General features: G+C 45.6%; 1 protein-coding gene across 16 annotated transcripts in view; it reads left to right on the top strand.

The window, feature by feature from the left end:
* The window catches only part of CUNH6orf118 (chromosome unknown C6orf118 homolog), a 174,639-nt gene that overhangs the window by 90,924 nt on the left and 57,874 nt on the right, over window positions 1-25,841 (top strand). For 7 of the 16 annotated variants that reach the window (XR_005869441.1, XR_005869436.1, XR_005869438.1 and 4 more), the window contains 2 exons: window positions 17,722-17,802; window positions 22,430-22,615. The gene's annotated coding sequence lies outside the window, so the exon portion shown is untranslated. Of the gene's footprint in view, window positions 1-17,721; window positions 17,803-22,285; window positions 22,345-22,429; window positions 22,616-24,540; window positions 24,585-25,841 lie in introns of those variants that run through there. The other 9 variants (XR_005869442.1, XR_005869437.1, XR_005869449.1 and 6 more) reach the window with 3 other exon arrangements.

Genomic DNA, 25,841 nt, shown 5'->3' with positions numbered 1-25,841 from the left:
TTTCCCACCTGGTTGAGCCATTTTGTATTCCGCAGTGAGGCACTGGGGGGTCCATGTCCTCTTTATCACCTCCATAGTTGTAACCTCCTCTTTTTCTTTTAACTTAAAACTTTACCATTCATGCCTGTCCTATCAGTACGAGGTGTAACTTTGTTGCAATTTTCCCTTGTAGCTTTTCAATCACTAGTGACCAGAATCATCTTTGAATACATTTGTTGCACATTTGAATATTTTAGTAATTATTTATCCGATTGCTTCCTTCTGATAGATTTGTGGCTTTAGTTATCACGTTTCAACTATTGTTTTATTATTTTGAATCAGCCATCCTGTGGTTAGAGGTCAGTATCGTTCTTTGCATGGAAACTCACCTTTCCCAGAGCCATTTGTCGGAATGGCACTTTCTTCCCTATCAACTGCTCTAGGGACTTGGATGAACATCGTTAGGGAAATTTTGCACTGAAGTTATGACTGAAGTTTGTTTGGTTTATCCATCCAAGTCAAGAGAGCTGAGTTAGTATCATAATTATGTGAAGGGAATGTAGTCACTGTGAGGAGACTGGAGGAACCAGACAGAAGAATAGGGACAGAGTCATCCCGTTATGAGGTTTCTTCTGGGCATAGCTCAGTGTTGAGCTAGGTCTCTTCATCAAGCCTTCCTCCCCTTGGCAAGTTCCACACAACTTGTGTTCACATAGTTCATTCATTTCTCGTAGTCAGTGGGTGTGGTCCTCACTGATGATTTTACCATGCCCAAGAGAAATGGCACAAAAGAAAGTCACCTAACCCTGTCAGTTCCTTCATTCATTCTACCCTGTGGCTGTGAATGTGTACCCATCAGTTCCTTCATTCATTCTACCCTGTGGCTGTGAATGTGTACCCATCAGTTCCTTCATTCATTCTACCCTGTGGCTGTGAATGTGTAAGCATATGGGGGTGGCATTAACACAGACACATCTCACATACCCCACTGAGGGCCCCACAGACACCCCCCCAGGCTCAGGGATGCTGGGGATGTATCTGAGCAGCCTGAGCCATGACCGCCTCTTATGAAGGGGTTATCTATTCTGACCACCAGTGGTCAGTCACTGTCAGACCTGGAACTTGTTACATGTTTAACACGTGCCCAGAGCAGAGCTCCCTTGCCTAGGCAACACTCCCAGTCTGCTGACTTTATTCAGAATATTAATATCACAGACTTAGGCTTTTTCTCACACAGGTTTTAGTTTTGAAGAGAAGATATTTAACAAGGAGATGATGACAAGCATCTACACAAAAAGATACCAATAAATTTACTCATGTTTGCTAGTGTTTATGGATTTTTTTGCTTCAAAGAGTTTCTCTGTCTCTCTTACTATACTAAAATGGCCTGTGACACCAATTTTGTTGTAAAAAGGTTGTTTGATTTTAATAAAATGTTTTATGTTGAAATAATTTCACACCTACAGAAACATTGTAAATAAGATAAACACACCCCATATTATCCATAACTATCAATTGTTTGTATTCTGTCCCATCTGGTTTATTTACCCTTCTCTCTCTCTCTCTCTCTCTCTCTCTCTCTCTCTCTCTCTCTCTCTCTCTCTCTCTCCACACAATCATCTATTTGTATACTAAACATTTGTGAATTAAACTGCACGGAACACATGTGTTATATATTTCATTTTCTGGTAGAGAGCATGTAGCAGATAGGAAGTCAGTCTATCTTTAACTATTTTAGATTTCATCTTCTAAGAACATTCCTTCAATTGATTATAGTACAACTATGAAAAGCCAAGATAGTTAACACAGGGACCATGCTACCATAGCCACTGGGGAATGCCCAGAACCCAAGAAAGTGAGGAGTTGGTCTGGGTTGTGGCAGAGAGTGTCCATTCCTCTGTCATTTAAGTCATCCACTATCTGTCTTCCCCAGCCCAGACTCTCATTTGTGCCCCATACAATACTCTGATAATTATTAAATATCTCTCAAGGCAGACTGAATTACCCCACTGTTGGCTTGAAAATGAAAGTTTAGAAAGCAGTCTTCAAAGATGTTTTAAACCAGGTATAGGAGACATATAAGACAACTGAAGACCTTTCAGCCAAGCCTCACTGAGGTGTTAAAACGGAGCCATCATCAAGTAGCTCATCTCAAGAACCTGCCCTTCCCCTGTATTTAATCATTGGTATTAAAGAACTGGAGAAAGCAGGAAATGTGCAAAGTTAGAAAACAATGAAGGCTGTAAGAATAGCTGCTCTTGCGATTCAGGTAAGAATTCAAATGTGGATAGTTCAGACGAAATAAAATCAGTGGTTCCAGATGGCGTCAGATGCAGCGAGGGAGCCTGACGGAACCCAGGAACGTATTCAAGTACTAGAGCTTGTATTTGGAGTCCAAAATAGAGACCTGTGAAGGCATCAGAAGATCAGAAAATAGAAATAGGAAACATCTTTTTAAAACTGAAAGAACGGCCAATTATGGTAATTATCCTAAATGTGTAATTCATGCTAATTTTGTAGGGAATAGTAAGATAAAACAGCTCATCTATCTGAAGTCAACTGGAGCAACTGAAGTTCTATGCACAGTTTTCAAAGGCTGGCGGTGGTTCTAATGCCCACTTTGTTTTTCCCGCCTGACCCGGGTCCTTTCTTGTCCTTCAGTCTGTTGCCATGCCCCTCCCTCATTGGTTCTGCTGTCTGTCTCTTTGACACCCGTTCCTCAGAGCATCCTTACTCTTCACCTCTGCCTTCTCCCCTGAACCTGTCATTCCTTATCTGTGACTGCTGTGTTTACCTGTCAACTGGAGACAGCCTGGGATGCCCTGGGAAGGGAGTCTCGAGGAGTCATTGTCAGGATTAGGCGGCCTGTGGGCGTGTCTGTGTGGGGCCATCTTGCCTCCTCTTTCACTGATGAGAGAAGACAGAGCCCACAGTGGGTGGCGCCATTCCTTAGGCAGCAGATCCTGAGCTGTATGGAGGGGGAGCTGGGTGCATGTGCGCATGCAGGCAATCTTTCCCCTCTGGTCTTGACTCTGGGTGGGATGTGAGGATCTGCTTCAAGCCCTTACTTTGAATTTCACTGCTGCGATGGACCCAGCACGCAGCACTGTCAGTTAAAAAAGAAACCCCTCTCCTCTGAGCTGCTTTCTGTCAGGCTGTTTTTATCATGGCAAGAGGAATGAAGCTACAGTGCCTTCCTAGGGCCTCCTGGGCATTATTCTACTCTTGGGAACCATTTACATTAGCTGGCTCCTTATAGGCTCTTGTACTGCTTTGTGCTCTGCGATGACTCCACGGGACTCAGCCACCGGCGCCCATTACACCGAGCTTTACACCAAGCTTTTCTATCTAGTGGGAGCCGCCAGTTCAGCCTAGAGAATTCTGGTTAATTTTCAGTTTTAATAGTTTTTTTTCCCTCTCTCTGTTTTTCGAAAATTGATGTGGGATGAACTTCTGTACATGGTGAGTGCACGTTGGTTTTATTGGTTGATGAGTAAAGGTGCTTGGCCTATGACAGGGCAGACTATAGCGAGTCTGGAAAGCCAAACTGAATACAGGGAGAAAGAGTTGAGGAGATACAAACCAGTCATCGAGGAAGCAAGACATGCAGAAAATGAGGTACTGCCATGGCCATGTGATACACACATTAGTAGAAATGGGTTAATTTATATGTAAGAGCTAGTTAGTAATAAGCCTAAGCCATCTGCCAAACAACTGTAATTAATGTTAAGCCTCTGAGTGATTATTTTATAAATGGCTGTGGGACTGGCAGGTGGCACAGGAAAGCTTGTGATTACAGGAAATAGTGCTAAGTGGCCAGATACATTTGGAAGTTGCTGTTTTAAATGGCGATAATTGACTTTCTTTACCATGGAGTGTATTGGAATTTTTCACACCAAATATGCATACAGAACCCTCCAGAAGAATGCAGTGTGCTATTTGCTGACAGGGTGTTTTCATGGACCATGGCACCTGTGTAGACTGAGAAGTACATGTTGTATTTTGGGAACAAAAGTTCCCAAAAAGAAGCTGTATTTTCCATTGAGCCTTCTTCTGCAAGGCTGGTTGATTGATTCTGGGGAATTTGGAATGCTCCAAGTTTATAGCCAAAGTATCTCGGGTCATATATATCCATGTTAGTAAATACTTTGCTTCCCTCTCCTATCTGACACAGTATCTGTGGGTAAATAAGTTAGGTAAATAAATCCCTTGGAATGCTGGCCATGTAGCACTCTCTAACCAAAAGGCCACACATGCCATCAGACGGCACCTGAGACCAACACAGCTTCCATTGCTTTGCTACCTACTTAATGTTCCAACCAGTGTAGTTAAGAAGTGTCTTGATCTATGTTTTTGTGCTACTGCAAAAATCTGCATCCAATTGCCAACACATTGGAACATACAGTTTGGGTTTCATAAATCTGTGTTCCTCAGCCAGGACCACTCAGATTTGGCCGTAGAAGAAACTACTCTTAACTATTTTAAGCTCTCTCTCTCTGTGTGTGTGTGTGTGTGTGTGTGTGTGTGTGTGAGAGAGAGAGAGAGAGAGAGACAGAGACAGAGACAGACAGAGAGACAGAGAAACAGAGACAGAGAGAGACAGACAGAGAGAGAGACAGAGAGAGAGAGAGAGAGAGAGAGAGAGACAGACAGACAGACAGACAGAAGTTATGGCAGGCACTTCATGTTGGGCTCCAGGGACGACCCACTTTCCTCGGGAGGAATCACCTGATTGGAAGTGTGGTCCAGTGTGGACTCAAGTAGGATTTTGGCGAGTTCTTCTCAGGGCTTCTTTAGACTTGCTTGGTCTGGTCAATTGTCCATTTCTTTATTTTGAGCTTGTTGCTTAAGGATCCCATTTGGGAGATACGTTTCCTTTCAGGTTTGCAACAAAAATGTTTGGTTTTATGTATCTACTTCGTTTGGTTTGGAAGCATTTTGGTTTCTGACATTCACTTTCCCTTTTGCTTGCTTTCAGACCTCTAAAGGTATTTTGTTTTGTTACATTTGATCCTCAGGTCACTCCTTTCACATCTAATCTAAAGAAAGAGCAAAGAAAACAAACAAACAAACCAAAACACAAACAGATACATGGTATTCCAGCTGGCCTTTATGTTTGATTACTGTGTTAATTCAACAATTGTTTAAAAAAATGAGAAAGTCTAAAAATGAGTTTGCTTTATGTTTCTCTCAACGGTAAACATTTATTATTTCTCAATTGGTTTATTTTGCATGCTTAACTAATGTCTTCATCAATTAAACAAACAAAATAAAAATCAAAGGTGGACAGCTTGCTTTAATTGGGCTGTAAGATCTTCCAAAAAGGGAAACCACGGAAGTGAAGGAGAGCTCCCGAGTCTACATGTTAGTTGAAAGCAGGCATCAAAAGTGAAGTAATAATTACTTTTTAAAGTTTAGAGATGATATCAGAACTAGAGATAAGTTCTGAGAGCAGTCAATATGCTTCCTCTGCCAGAGCTCGTCCCTTCCTTCTTCATTGCCTAACAGAGGAAATGTTCAAAGGAGAGAGCATTAGTGTTCGTTCGTTTTATGATAACCAAGGGAAGTAAAATCCCCCACAATATTAAAACTTCCCATTTGTAAAGGCTGCTTTTCCTTGAGAAGTGACACCCACAGTTTTCTATGACTGATGAACTTTCCCAAATAAGATGGGACAGTCCTTCAGGGTTCCTGCTTCATGGAAGAGTCTGCCAGACATTCTGCAGGACATAGAAAAAAATGACTGACAAACTTTCAATACAGGCAGAACAGAAACCCCGTTAGCCACCTACCAGAGTATAGGACCAGTGTGGCGATACTGTCCCTGGGCTCTTCCTCAGGAATGGAGCACACTCATTACCTGGTCCTTGATCTGTTCTGTGATTCTGACTGTCTTTATTATGCAGAACGTACCAGGGAGGTACGCCAGAAGGAAAACCCAGGCTGGACTTACACATACCTAACCCACATGAAGTCCTGTGGAGACAGGCGTGTGGACAGCAGATGATGGACACTTGGCTTATCCCAGAAGCTCACAGGAAGGTCCTGTGAGGAAGCACCATGGATGCTAGCCTTTGAAGCTGCATTGGACGTTGGGTGATGATTACAGCAGTGGGGGTGGCATCTAAGGAAGAGGGCTGTGAGCAGACCTGAAGATAAAGAGAGCGGAGGAATGAAGTTGAGGGAGGCAGGCCTGGGGTGGAGCTTTCAGGCTGAAACACACGTGATGCCACAGGGTGGGGGAGAGGCTCAGGAGGGCAGCTGTGGTTATAGAAAGAACGATTGTGGGGCATGGTCTAGGAAGGAGACAAGGAGAGGGTGTGGGCGCAGGAAAGTCCCTGGGAAGCTGTGCACAGACACTGTGGGTTCCAGGGATGGAGATATACAGTGTCGTGGGCTTCCCAGCTTCTGGCCAGAGCTCCTGGTACGGGATTATCTATCCGCTTAGGTGAGGGAGGAGGAAGGGAGCCTGGGCTGTGGGCGCATGAGGGAGAAGAGGAAGGCTTGGTTCAGGGTTCTGGGTGTTGTGACAGCTGCATCTGCAACGGGGATCGGCAGGGATCTGCCACCTGCGTGGGGGTGGACATGTGAGGCCCCGCTGGAGGGAAGCTCCAGCCCCTTGGACGCCTCTGAGAGGCTTCGGGAAGGAACATGACTTTTGCATGTGATTGGTGTTGTGATTGCATCCCATCAAGAGTGACAGTGGGAACCGCAGTGACTTTTTCTTGATTATTGTTAGAATGGGTTCAGTGAGGTAATCAGGGTTATTGCTTTACCATGTGTGCAGGCATGTATGGAGTGTGAGCTTCTCTCTCCTTGTCTCTCTGTGAGTGTGTGTGTATGTATGTGTGTATGTGTGAGAGTGTGTGTGAGTGTGTTTATATGTGTGAGTGTGTGTGAGTGTATGTGTGTGAGAGTGTGTATGTGTGAGAGTGTGTGAGTGTGTGTATGTGTGAGTGTGTGGTTGAGTGTGGGGGTGAGTGTGTGTATATGTATGTATGTGTGAGTGTGAGTATGTGTGGGTGAGTGTGTATGAATGTGTGTATGTGTGTATATGTGTGTGTATGTGTATGTGTGAGTGTATGTGAGTGAGTGTGTGTATGTATGTATTATGTGTATATATATGTGTATGTGTTAGTGTGTGTATGTGAATGTGTGTGGTGTGTGTATGTGTGAGTGTGTGTGTGTTTGTGGGTGAGTGTGTGTATATGTGTGAGTGTGTGTGAGTATATGTTTGTGTGTGTGTATGTGTGAGTGTGAGTGTGTTTGTAGGTGAGTGTGTGTGTGAGTGTGCATGTGGTATGAGTGTGTGTATGTGTGTGGTGTGTGTATGTGTATGTGTGAGTGTATGTGTTGTGTATGTGTGAGTGTGCGTGTGTTGTGTATGTGTGAGTGTGTGTGTTGTGTATGTGTGAGTGTGTTTGTGGGTGAGTGTGTGTGTGTGTGTGCGCATGCACACGCACATGCATGCATGTGGAGACCAGAGACACAGATCAGATATTTTCCTGGGGTACCATCCACTTTGTGCTCTGAAGTGGACTTGAGGAGATTGGAGGCCTGCTGACCAGGCTGTCCAGTGGCCCCAGAGATCTACCTTTCTCTCCTTGCCCCACCGCCTTAGCGCTGGATTGCAGACATGCACTACAAATCCTGTCTTTCTGTGTGAGTCCTAGGGACGGCATTAAGTTCCTCACGCATGTGCAGCAAGCACTTTACCAATGGAGACATCGCCTGAGCTTTGAAAAGGCCACTGAAGACCTAAGAAGGCAGTGCCCTTTTCTGCTTTGGTTCTTCTCCCTTTGTTGTACGAGACGAGCTCAAACAGGGCAGGGCAGGCAGACCCCCTACAACAAGGGCGGCTGCTACCCAGGACACCTTCTGACTGTGCTTATGAAACACTTCATGATTTCCCTTCCACTCTCTCCACAGCCGCCACCATGTAGGGGGGATCCGCTCTTTAAAAACCTGTTTCAGAAATGACCACCTCTCATGCATTCCCTGGCACAGGCCACCACAGAGAGGATATTCTGGGGTTGGAGTCGTGACAAAGAGAAGTGAAGCTGTACGGGGAATGAACACGGAACCTTCGTTTAAAACCAGCAGGAAATGAGCTGAAGAATAGCATAAGAAAGAACCCACTTATGAACCAGTCTGAACTGGTTTTCATGACTGGCAAAAATGGACTCAAACTCCCACACCCCTGAGACTATTGCTGCTCCTGTGGTTAGAGATAATGATGCCCAGCAGATTCCAAGTTGCTGTGTCCTGGGGAAGAAGTGGCCACAGTGTGTGCACCCTGGATGGTGCTCTTTGAAGGAGGGGGCAGTAGCTAGGGCCCTTGCCTACCTGTGCACAGTTTCTCAGGCTTTCCGCTCACCCTCGAATTTGCAAAAGTATTGAGGCTTAGTTTAGAGTATGTGTGTGTTCATATTTTAATTATGTGAAGTCTCTAGAAGTTGACTTTTAACTCTCAGTGAATTTACATGGCGGCAAAGATAACCCCACTTTTTAAGAGCTGGTGACAAACGCAGGGGCGACGGGCATCTCGTTCATACTGCATCGACATCCCCGAGCCCCTGAGCGTCTCTGTGGGGTTGTCTGTACCTGTAACAGCTGGTGCTAGTCCACTTAAGGAGAGATGTGACTCCTGAGCAGGGAGACACGTCTTTGGTAGCAGATGGCTATCTGCCTTTTACTTCTTTGGAAATTGGGCACCGATCAATATTCCTTGAGATGGCATGGTGGTATGCTCATTATCAGTTGGTGTCTTTTCGTTAAAAAATAAATAAATTGGATTCTCAGCTGGTAATGGCACTTACTGGCAACTAGGATGACCCCGGTCATTCCCAGATTCCACACGGAAGAAGGAGAGAACCAACTGCACAAGTTATCCTCTGACTCCCATGTGCTCTGGGACATGCGCGCCCGCGCGTGGGTGTGCGCGGGCACGCATGTGTGTGTGTACATTTACCTTTAAAAAGTGAGTGTGAAAAAACCATGAATATCTGACAAAGGAAAATTTCCCCATTTCTTTACCAAGTCAGTAAAGATAAATGCTATCACTACTTTAAAAAGAAATCCATCTTAGTGTGTGGCACGTGTTAAGCAGGGGCACAGAGGCCAGAAGACTTGTAGGCAAGGGTGAACCTTCTGGAATGGCTACTGGGAAATGGACCTGGGTCTTCTGAAGAGCACACATACTCTCCACTGCCGAGCCGCCTTCCCGTTCCCATACTTATGTATTTATAGGTCTGAAAACAAACTATTTTTGCTAACGGTGTCCACGTTAGCAGCACTGGCTGGACACAGGATGTGATGTTCAAAAACATCTTTCATGTTTTTCAGAAGAAGAAAAAAATGCCTTCCTTATGCACAGAGAGGCTTATGCACAGATTTGTGCTTTGTTTTCTATTTTTCTTTTAGCTCCCTGGTCAGAAGAAATTTAAAATGAGATGATGATAAAATAAGGGAGGCTGTGACCCACTAGTCCATGCATGCATGCACGCACGCACACACACACACACATGCATGCACACACACACATGTACGCACGCACGCACACACAAAAACACACACATGCACACATGCATGCACGCATACACGGCCAGTGGGGATAAAGTAATTGTGTAGGAAAGGTATAAAGCTGGGTAGGGGGGGCAGTGTGCACAGGAAGACCCATTCTCTCTCTCTCTCTCTCTCTCTCTCTCTCTCACACACACACATATGCATGCAGGCACGCAGGACCAGTGGGGATGAAGTAATTGCCTATGAAAGGTGTAAAGCTGGGGGGGGCAGTGTGCACGGGAAGACCCATTCACACACACACACATACACACATACACACACACACGCACACACGCACACACTCACGCACACACACACGGCCAGTGGGGATGAAGTAATTGTGCAGGAAAGGTATAAAGCTGGGGTGGGGGGCAGTGTGCACGGGAAAACCCATTCAGATCTGGAGCTCTGCCGCCCTAGCCGTGCGATTCTCCCACATTCCCCCCCGCTCGCTCCTTTCACAGATCTCTGTGAGTCGCCCGCATATGACAGACCACTAAAGTAATCTCCTCCTGTGGCCAGCTTGATGCCTGTTTAGACACCAACCACTGAAAGCGATGACTCCCTACTGTTGAGAATTTTGCTTATGTTCAGGAAACTTAACCATCCTTGACATTCTAAGTGTTTGCTGGCAGAACACCACAGCTGCTTGGCCCCTCCAGTGAAAGGGTTTTTTCTTTCTTTCTTTCTTTCTTTCTTTCTTTCTTTCTTTCTTTCTTTCTTTCTTTCTTTCTTTCTTTCTTTCTTTCGGCCTCCTAGGCCTCATAAATATGTCCTTTAACAGACTGTTTTAGACAGTTATCTGTCTGAAAAAAGAGAATTAGATTGGACTGTCAAATGCTTCCGTTGAACAACACGCTGATTATTCAGGCAGCGAGCGTCCACTCACCCACCCACCCACCCACCCATTCGTCTGTCACCGTTACATTTACATACCCATTCATCTATTTATCAGCTCATCCGTCCACTTATCTCTTTACCCATCCATTCATCATTCATCTATTTGCTCCCCTGCCTACCTTCATACCCATCTACCCAGCAATCGGTCCATCTGGGCACCGGTCCCTGAACCCATCTATCCGCTCATCCATCCATTCATTTACGTATGCGTTCATCAATCTACCCATTCACCACTCATCCATCCGTCTACCCGCCCATTTGCTTAGCCCATCTGCATGCCATATCACTTATTCCTGGTGCACTCATTTATTTTTGTCTGTCCACAACCCTATTATTTACCCATCCATTCACACACGCCCTGTCCACTCATCCATCTACAATCTGTCTGTGTCATATTACTTATCTTAAAAAGACTGAAATATTTCTATGCTAGCCTCTTCATAGTTTTTGGTGCAAAGGAAAATGAAAGTTTTCTTATGGTTTTGTAGAGAGGCAAGCATAAACATACACCTTATGATGCAATTCAAGTATGTGTATGTGAGATGCACCCAAGAGCAATAGGTAAAGATCAGGAATTTATGAAGATTACTATTCATTGATTATAGAAAAAAAGTAAGTATGCTTGTTGGACATATACACTTACTACCTTATAAACCTGGGCAATGGAAACTGTACATGCACTGAGCATGAAGAGTGCTGAGGCCATGAGGATTTGAACTCAGACCCTAGAGCTAAAAATAATTCTATGAATGCGAAGAATAGCTGTGTGTGGTGGTATGCACCTCTAATGCCCACAGTTGGGGTGCAGAGAAGGAAAGCTTCTCCAAGCCTGAAATCAGCCTGATCACGTTAGAGCTAGCCTAGTCACGTTAGAGGTTAGCCTGGTCTAAGACTGTGTGGTTATAACATAATTGATAGAATCAAGTGAATGACTTAGCACTTAGCCTTGGAAATGCAGGATCTCTGTGGAATTTATCTGTAACAGTGGGCGTTTTCAGAGAGCTGTGTTGACTGATAATGTATGATGTTAGGAGAGAAGGTGTTGTTAACTTTGTTCCTAATATAACAAGAGATTCAAAGACATGCCCTTAGAGAATTTTAGTCCCCAAACAGAAACTAATGGCTTTGAAATATGTTCAGTATTAGAAAATCCTCTCCAAGTCGCACGTCGAAGAGGCATTTCATGGTGCTGATTGTTAACAGTGAAATGCACAGAGCCCTTTTTCAGGGTAACCGTATGTTCTTTTTCCAGAGAGGGGCAGGCAGTATCCCATTCCACAGACAGCCCTGCCATTCTGTAGGCTTCCAGAGGGAATGGAATACAGATGGATTATGAAATGGCTGCTCCACACTGAGTCTCAGTTTTAATGTGTTGGCTACAGATATTTATAGTAGAGCGATCACGCCCATGGAACTGTAATGGCTGCTTTCTAATTTCTAACATAGCATTTCATTTCGAATGAGTAAGCTTTGTCAGTTTATTATCAGGTTGCATTTTCCCTGTCTTCAAAAATAACCAAAATTTGGAAACAGCATAGAAACCACACAAATACAGTAAAGTCACAAAGATGAATTATGCCTCAAATGGGCAATTGCTTATCAAATGTGGCCATGTAGCTGGAATGTCATGGCCATTTTTTTGTCTTTGCACCAGGTATGCCCCAGGGAGAGGGGCAGAACCCAGGTTGGCTTGTACTTTAAAATGCAGGAAAACTTTAATTAGGTATGAATCAGTTTGATCAATGAATAATTAACTTCTATTAAAGTTTAAGTAGTTTGCCCGACCTGGCCAGTCTATTTTGGATCTAATCCGGTGTGGGTCGGATAATGAGTGCTAAAGGAATCGACGCTGGAAGCTGTCCCAGGCCTCCCACTGAGAAGAGCCGAGTCAGCCACAAAGTTAATGTTGGAGTCAGTGTCTCTGGCTCAGCATCCTGGAGTGTGGTTTTTACCAGAGCATGTGACCTTCGAGAGGATGACGATCGATTGCGTTTGGGGGCCTCCCCCTTGTGGAGAGGCGGTGATGCCTTGTGAGTGAGTCCCCCATGGCCGTGTTTTCTTGTGCTCTCAAGTCTTCAGTGCTCACACTCGAGCTCTGCTACGTGACGGTCTACACAGTCTCACTCCTCCAATATATGAGATAAGTGTTGGTTGCCAGGGATAAAAGAGATGACTCAAGCCGTGTTTTAGGTCTTAGAGGAGCTCACAGAGTGGAAGACAACTTGGGTGCGAAAATGAGAAGTGGTGCACTAAGGTTCCCAAAGCACGGAGGAAAGGTGAAAGTGTGCCCCGGGCCACTGCCGGGGGGGAGCGGACGGGGGTGGTATTAATAATTCTGCCCTGCTGGCACTCAGCCTCGCGGAAGCAAGAGAAGCTTGGTAAGTCTTGGGACACACAGGCGGGTAGCGTGGCCAGATGTGAGACGAGTTTGTGTCCGAGATAGTCAAAATGGATGCGGCGTGGAAAAAAAAAACGTTCTCACCTGAACAGATTGTATGCTATTTTCCGTGTTTGAGCCAATTTACATGAAATGAATGATGGCCTCAACACAAGTAAGGGGGAGATGAGACATGGATGCGCTCTGACCCCTCCTCTCCTTCCTCCTCTGCTTCCTCTTGCCCCTCCTCCTCTCCTTCCTCCTCTCCTTCCTTCCTCCCCTTCCTCCTCTCCTTCTTCCTCTCCTTTCTCCTCTCCTTCCTTCCTCCCCTTCCTCCTCTCCTTCCTTCCTCCCCTTCTTCCTTTCCTTCTTCCTCTCCTTCTTCCTCTCCTTCCTTCCTCCCCTTCCTCCTCTCCTTCCTTCCTCCCCTTCCTCCTCTCCTTCCTTCCTCCCCTTCCTCCTCTCCTTCCTTCCTCCCCTTCCTCCTCTCCTTCCTTCCTCCTCTTCTTCCTCTCTCCCCTCCTCCTCTGGCTCTTCTCCAATTCTCCGTGTCTGCTTCCTACCTCCCCCTCCTCTCCCTCTCTCTCTTCCCCATCTTCCATTCTGTCTCTCTTTCCTTGTATGCAACTTACTGCCAACAGCACAGAAACTGTATTCTGGGTTTCTGAAAGCATTCGCACTCATGGCTGCTTACTTAGGGTCATCTACCAGGGTCTATAGAAGAGTGTGTTGGATTTGAAATCAGTCTTTCTTTACGTCTTGACCCATCTTTCATTCAGTAGAGAGCTGTTCAGTTTTCATGGGTTTGCAAGTTGTCTGTTGTTTCTGTCCGGCCTAAGCCACGGTGGTCTGATAGCAGGCAGGGTGTTATTTCAGTTTTGGTGTATCTGTTGAGATTTGCTTTGTGTCTGAGTGTGTGGTCACTTTTGGAGAAAGTTCCCTGAGGTGCACAAAAGAAGGTATATTTGCTAGTATTTGGAGGAAGTATCTTGTAAACACTGGTTAAATCTATTTGGTTTATGACATGTGTGTGTTCCAGCGTTTTTCTGTTTAGTTTTTGTCTGGATGACCGGTCTGTTGGCGAGAGTAGGGAACCAAAGTCTCCCAGTATCTGTGTGTGAGGCTCAATATGTAATTTAAGCTAGCAGTGTATCCTTTATAAACTCGGATGCCGTTTGTTTGGGGCATAAATGTTAAGACTTGAAGTGTCGTTTTGGCAGATTTTTTCTTTGATGAGTAAGTAATATAATGTCCTTCCCTATCCTTTCTGTTTAGTTTTGGTTTGAAGTCTGCTTACGCCAGCTTGTTTCTTAGGTCTGTTTGCTTGGAATATCTTTTTATAACACTTTGAGGGGTTTCTCAGATGTAGCACAAGGATACTGTTTTCACATCCATTCTGTTAGTCTGTTTGTTTTCATTGGGGAATTGAGATCATTGATACTGGGGGATATCAACGACTGATGATTACTGGCTCCTGTTATTTTGTTGTTGTTGTTGGTGGTGGTGTGTGTGTGAGTGTATATGTGTGTGTGTGCATGGAGTGTGTCTGTTTCCCCTCCACTGATTTTGGTGGTAACAGATGTTTTTATTCCCTATGTTTTTGTGGTTGTAGTTAACATTCTTAGAATGGAGTTTTACTTCTAGCACCTTCTATAGGGCTGGATTTGTAGATAAATATTGCTTAGATTTTGACTTTATCATGGAATATCTTATTTTCTCCACCTATGGTGATTGAAAGTTTGGCTGGGTATAATATCCTGGGCTGGCATCTGTGTTCTCTTAGCATCTGTAGCAGTCTGTCCAGGCTCTTTTTGCTTTTAAAATCTCCACTGAGAAGTCAAATATAATTTTAGCAGGTGTGGTTTGCCTTTATAAGTTACTTGAACTTTTCCCCTTCCAGCTTTTAATATTATCTCTTCTTTTTTGCACATTTAGTGTTCTGATTATTATGTGTATAGAGGACTTTCTTTTCTGGTCCAGTCTATTTGGTGTTCTGTATGCTCCTTGTGCCTTTAGAAACATCTGGAGGAACATTTTCTTCGTTATTTGTTGAAAATATTTTTCTGGGCCTTTGATCTGGGTTTCTTCTCCTTCCTCTATTCTTATTATTCTTAGATTTGGTCTTTTCATGTTGTCCCAGATTTTCTGGATGTTCTGTGTCAAGAGTTTTGTAGACTTCATATTTTCTTTGACAGATGTATCCGTTTTTTCAGTCATGTCTTCAAGGCCTGAGATTCTTTCTTCTACCTATGATAATCTGTTTGTAAAGTTTGCTCTGTAGTTCCTGTTTGAACTCCAAAATTTTTCATTTCCAGATTTTCCTCAGTGTGGGTTGTCTTCATTGATTCTACTACCAGGTTCAAGTCTTGAACACATTTATTATTTTCCTTGCATTGTATGTTTATGTTTCCTGGATTTCTTTAGGTGATTATTCATTTCTTCTCAGTTTATTTGCATTTTCTTTGACATCTTTAAGGGATTTATTCACTTCCCCTGCAAGGACCTCCATCGTATACATATAGGCTCTTTCAAGGTCTTTTTCTTTGGCTTTAGCAACATTGGAATATTCAGGGCCTGCTGTGGTAGGCACTGCTGGGCTACAGGTGAGACTTATTGTTTTGGCTGGTATTGATTGTGTTTTTATGTTGGCGTCTAGGCACCTGGGATTGTGATGATTACAGATCTAGGTGTTTATATCTTGTTTTGTCTCTGTTGGGTAATATGTTTTTACCTTGGTTTCTGCTTCCTCTTGGATTTTAGGAGAATGCAATGGCTGTGTGTTGCCTGGTAGGACATTTTCTGTGGACCTGTTTCCGTGGCCTGCTCCGCCGGTGTGTTCCCAGTAAATGTCTGCTGGTGTTGGAGTCTGGGATAATGGGATGAGCTGGGGGAAAGGAAGCTTGGACGAGAAGATCTTTGGGATCCATTGGGGGTGGGATCAGAGAGGACAGAGGGGACCACAGCAGGTTTTCTGCTATTGAGCTGGGGGATAAGACTGGAAAGAAGGGTGTGGATCTGCAGTCTGTCCACATGTTGCCCTGGCAGGCGCAGTCTGCTGAGTTCCTGCTGGGGTTGGGGGCTGGAATAAAGCAAAGAGTATGGGGAAGAGAAGTTTAAAAGGGGAAGGTGTGTGGAATCCACAGGAGCTGGGGATGGGAGGGCAGTGAAGGTTGCCACAGGTGTTCTGCAGAGCTGGGGATGAAACCGGGGGATGGATCCAGAGGAACATTGGGAGAGGAGAAGATCTGTAGTCAGCCTACATGCTTGTCCGGTAGGCATTAAAAAGAAATCTTAACTGTAACCAGTGATTGACTTAGGGCTGGGGAAGTGGTTCAGTGTTTAAAGGGCTGGCCATGCAAGCATGAAGCACTGAGGACTTGCAATCCCTGGAACCCATGTAAAATGCATGAACTGTCCCACCACATATGTTCATACATGTGCAAACACACACGTGTGTGTATGTGCACACACATATACACACTACACACACACACACACCATACCTACACTACTGAGTGGAAAAATTAAAATGAATTATTGATTAATTTAGAACAAAATTGCATTATTTCCTCCCTTTCTTTCTATGCCTGTGGAAGGGGAAAGAATTATGATATATAGGGCGCACAGAGTCACGGTTATGAAGAAAACTTGAAACCCTGAATTACTTGGGGAAATGTTCAGATGAATGAAGATTAATTTGGGTAACTCTGTGATCTGTGTCTTCACAAAGAAGACACATTACTTGGGCGCAGATGAAACGAAGAAAGGAAACACAGCCTTTGGAGGCAGAAGTTAAAACAGGACCTTTTCAAAAACACAGATAACACCCAATGTCCTCATGAGGTTGTAGCCACAGAGAAGTGGGTAACAGGAAAGCCATTCCTGTGTCTCCACCAGTGGGGAGGGTCTTTCAGTGGCACCACAGAGGAATCCATTTTGGGAAGAGCAGTTCATGATGGGGGGGGGGTTGTTGCGTGTCCGAGTTGCTGTGGCACAATACTGCTGCCTGGTGGAGTAAGTAGTGACACTGGAGACTGGGAACCCACAGCTAACGTTTTCATCCTGGCCGGAGTGGGCTGAGACATTGCCACAGGGGACCTTGGGAGACACTCATGGCGGAGGGGATGTGGACAGAGGTTCTAACCCAGAAGACTCTGTAGGGGAAAGTAAGGGGGACACGTGACGGGACACGTGACTTTGCCCAGGGAGTGGTAAGGTCGCCCCTCCTGGGGCCCCTGCCTGACACTCACTTCCTCCGGGTCCCGTAGGCGCACGGATGAAAACCAGGGAGAGTTTTCAATGCCAGGCAGAGCAGTGATGGGTTGTGAAGGACTTGCTGTGCTCAGCCTTCTCTGGGCACACCCTGAGATTTTCTGAGGGCAGCTGTGGAGGAGCACTCCTCATCAGAGGAGGGCGCTACCATGGGAACCTCTGGTGAGCGCCAAGGCCAGTGTGGTACCAATCACCACCACGCAGAAACCGCACCCAGGCAGAGTGTCAGTGGGGGAACCTAGGTCAGGGGAGCCTTGGCCAACAACAGATGGGCAGGAGGCAGGGAAAGTGGAGAGCAGGGAGAAAGACAGAGCCTTTGACATGAAGTGACGCAGACAATTCTGTGTGGGTATGAGGGCTGCAATGAGCTTTGCTGCCAGTCTCGGCGGTCTCTGCTGAGGGGAACCGCCTAGTGCGTGGTGGCTTTTCTACATGGCGTCCCTAGTGTGGGGAACGTGTGTCCTCCCAAGCTTCCCATTTTCAGCAGCAGAGACTCTTTTCCTGGTTAAAATCCTTGTCATGGCAAAGTGGAGGGTTCTTTACAATCCTACCTGTTTTAAATGTCATAAATTCGCACTGGAGACCTTGAGAATGTAGAGCATATGCTTTCTTCTCTTTCCTTTCAACAGACGTGGACACTTGCCTTCATGGTAGAGCTATGGAGCCGTGCTCGCAATCACCCCCACAAAAGGAGGCTCCCCGAGAAGCAGGTAAGTCAACTCTCTGCAGCTGTTACAGCTTGTGGCTGCCTGTGGGTTCCCAGGCTGTGCTGTTCTCAGTGCTTGCGGTGAAGTCATCATGGCTGTCTACCTGCCCGCAGCTCTCAGATGCTGCATTTAGCCCTGGAAGTGTTTCCACACAGATGAGACTGTTCATCCTTACAACTCCCTGCTGAGGATTTGAGTACTCGATCCTCAGGGCTCACAGGGCTCATCTTTTGTACAGGAACACCGTGGGTGTGGCCAGATGGTAGGCTTCCTGGAGCATCCCAGAACGATGGGGCCTATTACCAGGGGTGTGCATAGGAGTCCCTGTAAATGTGACTCTGCATGATGGAGAGTCCGTAGGAAGCATCAGACCTTCTCGCTGGTGTTTCTTCTAGAGTCAATGTTTCTGGCAGAACAAATAATCCAATCCCCTCAATGGTAATTGCAGCCTCTCGTGAGGCGATCTCTTCTGCTTCCCAGGAAGGAATAGAAGGCAGAGGGAAGCAACTCCACCACCCAGGGAGGTTACATTTAATGCCCCCTACTGGAACTTAGGCAAAGGTGGCCCTGGCCTTCACTGCTCACTCATCATTTCTGTGAAAGTTGAAGACACGGGCAGTGAAAACGAGTTAACTGAATCTTCAGTTTTTCTGAGATCAGAGTGAATTCAGATTGTCACACATAAAATAATGCCCTTGTTTCTCTGAGGCATGGCTAACATACTGTAGCTATCCATGTGGGCCTGATGACTTGATCAGATGCGGTGGTTAGCCTTTATGGGTTAGAGGAGGCAAGTTTTCTACTCACGTCTGTCAGAGTGTGTCCTGGTTGGGTTTCTATTACTGTCAAGGAACACCATGGCTAAAAGCAAGTTGGGGAGGGGAGAGCTTACTCACACTTCTACATTACTGTCCATCACTGAAGGGAGTCAGGACAGGAACTCAAACAGGGCAGGAGCCTAGAGGCTGGAGCTGAACCAGGCGCCATGGAGGGGAGCTGCTCACTGGCTTGCTCCCCATGGCTTGCTCAGCCTGCTTTCTTATAGTATCCAAGACCACCAGCCCAGGGATGGAGCCTGAGCTGGGCCCTCCTTCATCAATCACTAATTAAGAAAATGCCCTACAGGCTGGCCCACAGCCTGGTCTTAGGCATTTTCTCAGTTGAGGCTCCCTCTGCTCTGATAACTCTAGCTTGTATCAAGCTGACATAAATGTAGCCAGCACAGGGTAATGGAGGATGAGAACCCACCTTGAATGTGGGTGGCACTGCTCCTCCTGACCACAGGTCCCAGACTCTATAAACAGGAGCACAGGGAGCCAATATTTGTCTCTCTGCTTCCTGCCTGTGAACACATGTGACCAGCTGCCTCAAGCCCCTGCCACCATGCCTTCCTCCAATGGTGCCCTATACCCTTGAACTGTGGTTCCAGGTAGACCCTTTCTTCCTAAGCTGGTTTTGTGATAGCAACGAGGAGAGCAAAATCGCATGTCTAATATAGGTTTGTAAATTCTGGAGAATGTCTGCTCGTGTGACTCCATCATCAAAATCACAATAACAAGCAAATCTTGAAGCTGGTTTGGAGCCTCCTGAATCCCTCTCTTGCCTTCTGAGCCCTGGGAAACTGCCACCCATTGTCATTGCTAGCCTTTGTCTCCTCTGGCAGCTTATCTCTTGCTTCATCTGATCTCTTGGGCACAGCGGAGTTACATTGGTGTCCTCTTTTGCAATGAGTAGATTACTCAGTTGGTTGCTAAGTGGCATTCTTTTTGTTTTTCCAAGACAGGGTTTCTCTGTATTCTTTTGGAGACTGTCCTGGAACTCGCTCTTATAGACCAGGCTGGTCTCAAACTCACAGAGATCCACCTGCCTCTGCCTCGAGAGTGCTGGGATGCTGAGTGGCATTCTATGAAGTGAGTGTAACATGATTGGTGTTTAGCAACTCACATGGCTTCACATAACTACACATGCTGACCTGACTAGGTGTTCTCGGCTTTGCCACTGGTGTGTAGGAGGTCAGTGTCTTCATCAGAAGAAACATGAAGGTTTGAAGGTTGACACTTTTGGCCTAACTGCTGAGCATCTCTTGAAAGTGTCTGTGCCGCTGTGTCCTTGCAATGGCAGCATTGTACAGGTGCAGTTGTTAAGCGTTTTCACCGAAAGTGTCCATGGTAGGTGTGTTTAAATTTTGCCATTCTGATATATGTCTGTGAGCTCCTCACGGTTGTTTTCACTTTCCTCTGAGTGAACTGAGGACTTCACCTGTGAATCCTTGCCCAACACATTGATTCTTCGGTGAGCAGTAAATATAAACACCTATCTATCCATACTTGAATGCTCATTAGTAGTACTTTTTCAGTAAGAAGAAAATAGTGAAACAGTAAGGAAATGTTTGCGCATTACTCATTCCTTGGTGATGTCAAGGACATTTTTTAAAATCAGATAATAGAAAAGCATTTTATCTTTTTTTTTAATACTTTGTTACAATGTAAAGCAACTGAGATGGTCGGCTTTTGAATTTCAAATGTGTTATCTCTGTTTCTTTAGACTGCAAATCAAACTCTAAAAATGTGAAATCAAAAGCTCATTTGGCTTTTCAGCATTTGCTGTCTGTGAGTGTGCAGAGGTGTGGGTGCTGACATGCTTCCTGCTGTGGTTTCAGACTGGGATGTTCCCTGTGAAAGGTTGGGATGGCAGGAATGCTTTTGGTAAAAGCTGATTGGACCACAGGTGCTCTAATCTTATCCATGATTAGATTCATGATTCCATGGCTTGGCTGGGAGCTGGCAGAAGCTAAAAGGCAGGGCCTGGTTGGAGGATGTAGGTCTTTGAGGGAATGCCTGGAAAAGGTATGCTCATTCTCCCTCTCTCCTCCCTTCCCCCTCCCTCCCGTTCCCTGCCTCCCTCCCCCTCCCTCTCTCCCTCCTCCCTCCCTCCCTCCCTTTTCCTTCTTCCCTTCCCTTCCCCTCCCCCCCACGTACACACTCATTCTCCCATACAGAAAGAGAAAGGATAGAGGGCAAGTTGAATGAACTCCAAACTGACAAGGCAGGTGCTTCCATGACTTACTTCTGTTATAAAATGATTTACATTGTGTAGTGCCAACACTGAATGCCATTAGCTAGTCAAATTCTATGAAAAAAAATCTCACATTACCTGTCTTTGGGAACACTGGACTCTCTCAGTGGCTTGGAGGGAAGGTTTGCCCATACCCTAGGCCTTGGCCTAACAGTCTCACCGTGTGGATGTAGAGGAGACTTTAGCCTATAAACTGGGACAAAAAGAGGGTTACTAAGGCAGGGAGATAGCACCCCAAAGATCCAATAATCAGAACCTCTCAGGGCCTCGAGGATGTTTTTATTACTACTCCTCTTTTCCCATGGAAATTACAGCCATAAAAACAACAAGAAAAGAGACCATGAAGGAAAGGGGATCTTTGCTTGTGATTTAAATTACTGCAGAACACAAAACAGCTGCTATAAGTTTTTAAAAATATCAATAATATTGTAAACCACATTATGTATATTCAAGAATATTCAAGAATGACGGTAACTCAGTATGAGAAAGAGATGTTTGATTTTCACGTTAATTGCAAAATGGTTCTCAGTAGTCACAGTATGGGAACATGTACTATGTCCCTAGGCAGACAGATGAGAAGGTGGGATTGGAAGATTATCCCTCAAGTAAGAGGAAGGGAATCTCAGCTTCTTGGGAAACTTGGGTGAACCCAGGAGAGATCATCTGGGGGAACTAAGCAAACAAGAAAGACAGACACCCCATCACCTCACTATATGTGTAGTCTATAAAAGTCCACTTCAGGGGAGTCCCTTGGGGAATCTGACCAGAGAGTGTGGGTGAATAGGATAAAAATATGTTGTTTACATGTACGAAAATTTGCAAAAATAGTGATATTCAACAACAGCTTCAACAAATCAAAAGTGCATCCATGCAAATAGAGAGAAGAATGGTGACGTACAGCGGCAGGGGAAGGGGAGGGATGGAATATCCAGGCAGGGTGCAAGGTTTCGGTTAGACACACGGAGTGGATCCCGAACTCTACAATAGCACACAGCAACTGCAGCTTCTAGGAACCTTCCCGTTCACAGTTGCTAGGATGTTATGTGGACATCCTAAGTGTTCTCATCCCAAGGTACATGCAAGGTGTGCATTTGCTAATTATCTTGATTTGACCCTACATGCATATACAAACAGCGTGCATGTACACACACACACACACACACACACACACACACACTATGGTCTTGACAGCTATACATTAACAAAGCTGGGTTAAAGCCAAAGTCTCTCTCACTGTAAGACAGGGAAAGCAGGAGGGAAAACAGGTTAGAGGAGAAAATTAAAACATCCAGGCAGGATGGATGAGATGAAGAGGTTTAAGACAGCGAGACGCCATCAAAGGTATCAGAAAGGAGGTTAGGCCAGAGTGAGAAGGCAGGGAGTGAAATAATGTGGTTTCTGATGCTCACAGGTCAGAGAGCTGAGAACAAGGTCCCCCCACCCTGCCCCCCCACCCCACCACCACTCATGGTAAGTGTGCTTACCCCCTACTCTTGCCTCTGATCCCTCTCCCTCCCCAGGTTCACATCCGTTTTTTTTCCCCTTCATGCTGTAGGAGGCCCTGCAGATGAAATTCCCCAAGGAAGACTTGGCTGATCTCATCGACGAGGTTTATTCCCCCACCCTTCACATTTATGACGTCTTACTGGATTTAGTACAGTAGCCTGCCTGTATCCACGGCTTCTGAAGCCATGAATTCAGATGCAGGGATCCGAAGTAATAAAAATGTGTCTGCATTGTACATGAATGGGCTTTTGCTTGCCATTATTTCTGAGGCAAGATGGTCGTACTGACATGGTGTTTGTATTTTACTAGGCATTAAAAGTTGTGGGGGTGAGCCTTATGTCTACTTGACACAAGCTACAGTTACTGAGAGGAGGGGATCTCAATTGAGAAAAATGCTTCCCTAGAATCCAGCTGTAAGGCATTTCCTTAATTAGTGGTCAGTGGGGGAGGGCCCAGCCCATTGTGGGTGGTGCCATCCCTGGGTTGGTGGTCCTGGGTTCTGTAAGAAAGCAGGCTGAGCAAGCCAGTTAGCAGTACCCCTCCCTGACTTCTGATTCACCCCCTGCCTTCAGTTTTCTGTTCTGTTTGAGTTTCCATCCTGACTTCCTTAGGTGATGAACAATGATCAGGAAGTGTAAGCCAAATATACCTGTCCCGCCCCTCCCAAGCTACATTGGTCATGGTGTTTTATTACAGCAATAGTAACCCTAACTAAGACAAAAATCATCCAGAAATTTGAAGGATTATGAGGATAGTGTCAGTCTTACTCAACAACACTGATGTTTGATAGAAGGGAGCCAAATGTATAAAAATTATGCATGTGCCTTTGTGACTAACGGCCATCGTCTCCTCTCTGGGTGACAGCCTGCAGTGACATTATCTATTTTACTTGTCTCTGTGTGGCCTGACTCCTGCTGAGGGGCCTCGAAGAGTAACTTGTACGAAAGACTGTCTGATGAGTCCATCTTTGGTTCTGGCTGCAGGCTGCTTACTAGGACCACACCCAAGTAATGAAAACGGAGCTTGCAGGTTCCACAGCTTTGAACTCTCCACACGCTTTCCGCACACCACGTGGCAGGTGTGTGGCACGTTGCAGATCCACAGCTATTGCGTTGCTTCATGAGCACGTGCAGAGAGGCACAAGACTCACACAGTGGATTCAGGATTGCAGCTTGGCCTACTGAATTCGGATTTGTGTAGGCCTAACCAGAATGAACATGAGTCTGTGTGACCATCCCTCCTGGGGGGGCGGGAAGAGCCTCGGGCACAGCATCCCACAGCAGTTCAAGGCTTTCTCTGTGCTTAATGGTCTAGTACGCCTTTCTATTTAAACGCACCAGGCTGTGTAGCAGGCTTCTCCTTTCCCTCCCGGAACACAGCTCCATGGGGAGAGATTCCCTTCAGCAACACACTTTGGCAACTCTGGTACCCTGTTATGACATCTCTTCCTCTCCTGAACACATCATTACTATCTTCCTTCTACATAAAGCAAGTCATTCACTGCATTTTATACGTCTCAGGTATATATTTTATACTTACAACTGAGCCCAATGAATCTTCAGGCAAGGACACTCCCAAGATGGAGAAGATTCTCTGAGACGGGCAAGAATGCATTTCTGCGTTATGGGGGTTCCCTTCCCAGAGGCACTGTGAGGAATGAGAGTTCTAGGGACTCACTGCTGCCGCCCTCCAGACTCCCAGTCATCTTGTGCTTTCTGTTGGCTACCAGAAAGCTGTCAATGTGAGCTTCTTCTCTTGTCTATACTTATTTATCTATTTAGATTTAGCTTGTTGTGCGTGTTTGAGTGCTTCGCTTGCGTGTACATCTGAACCACGCACATATACATGCCTGATTCCAATGGAGGACATCAGAGGATGTCAGAGCCTCTGGAACTGGAGTAAACACACAGCTATGAGCCACCACCACTGGGTGCTGGGAATCAAAACCGGGTCCCCTGTGAGAGCAGCGATTGCTCTTAAACACTGAGCTATGTCTCCTGCCCTCGTTTCGCCGTTTTATGAACTCAAAGAGAATAAATCATGGCTTCCGATCATCCTGGTAGAGATGAAATAAAACTTTTTTTCCTTCATTTTTATCTTCTGAGCTTGTCTGGACATTACACTGAAGGTTCTGCAATTACCATTTTTTTCCCCTTTCAGGAATTTCTGCTTTGGGCTCTTCATTTAAGCCTCGGGCACCTAAGGTAAATATTGAAATATGAATGGATTTAAACTCTCATACGGAATGCTTTCTATAAATGAGGAATGTAAATCCATACCGGCTGCCTGGACAGACCCATAATGTTAACTAACGGGTGGAATTTTCGTGTGAGCCATGTACATTCTCAGACTGTTTCTGTTCCGGATGAAGAGATCCACCCAGGCTAGTCACTTCAGCTAAAGCTATTTGCAGGCATGCAATTGTGTTACTGCCCCTCAGAGACTTGAGAGGCCGTGTCCTGAGGTACCAGAGGTAGGACAGGCAAGGGAGGGCTGGGGGAGCAGGAAGCTTGCCTGCCCTGTGCTGTGGTAGGAAGCCATGATGTCAGCAAGCAGCCATGACCACAGGGTGTGACACATCCTGGGAAGAGGGCTTAGTTCATTCTTATCGTGGGAGGGTGTGTGGGGATGAAGACAGTTTTGGAAGGAAGAATTTGCTCCACTTTAGTTGAGAAGGAAAAGTGGCCAAAGATTAGGAAAAAGTAGGTGTCCCTCCATTTGGAAGGATCAGAAACACTGTTGCATCCATAGCCAAGCAATTAAGTAACCAATGGACATTTACTTAGATGTAAATATGTTCTTACAAAGGTCTTCACATGGACTATCTTCTGGAACAGTTTATGCAGGAGATCTTGACTGAATCTCACTTCCCATTGGGCTCAAAACTCACAAAGCGACCAAAGCAACCAGGCACATGTTTGATGGCATGGGGGTGGGGGCTACGGGGGTTGGGGAGTGTGATCTGGAGACACAGGCTAGAGCCTGGTGTTACGTGTGGTTGTGGGATGCCAGGTGTGAATGTTGGGACTAAACTGGGCCTCTACAAGAGGACTAAGAGCTCTTAGCTTCTAAACTATGTCTAACTTCATAATGGTATTCTCTTGTCTTGGCCAAGACATTACCTGAAATGAAACCATCAGTAGTCATTGCTTCCTTCTCCCAGGTTATAGGAAGGAGGTTCACTACCACACTTCCCCACACCTGACCCTTCAACTTAAGGGAACTAATTGGACATGCTAAGTATCTGGGGAAAAGATGGTATAAAAGGTTTCAAGACCGAGCTATGGGGATGGGGTGTAGTTCAGTGGTAGAGCACTTGCTTAGCAAGCAGAGACTCTGGGTCAAACACCAGCACCCACTACCACTGCAAGAACAAAACCAAGTACACACACACACAAGGCAATAATAAAACAAGCCATCCCTCTGTGTCTCCCGTTTATGAGTAGCGCTTCAATGGCTGT

The sequence above is a fragment of the Mesocricetus auratus genome, unplaced genomic scaffold (genome assembly GCF_017639785.1).
Source record: "Mesocricetus auratus isolate SY011 unplaced genomic scaffold, BCM_Maur_2.0 Super-Scaffold_100018, whole genome shotgun sequence".
In the NCBI taxonomy this organism is placed as follows: domain Eukaryota; kingdom Metazoa; phylum Chordata; class Mammalia; order Rodentia; family Cricetidae; genus Mesocricetus; species Mesocricetus auratus.
This window is presented reverse-complemented; position numbering and strand designations above follow the sequence as displayed.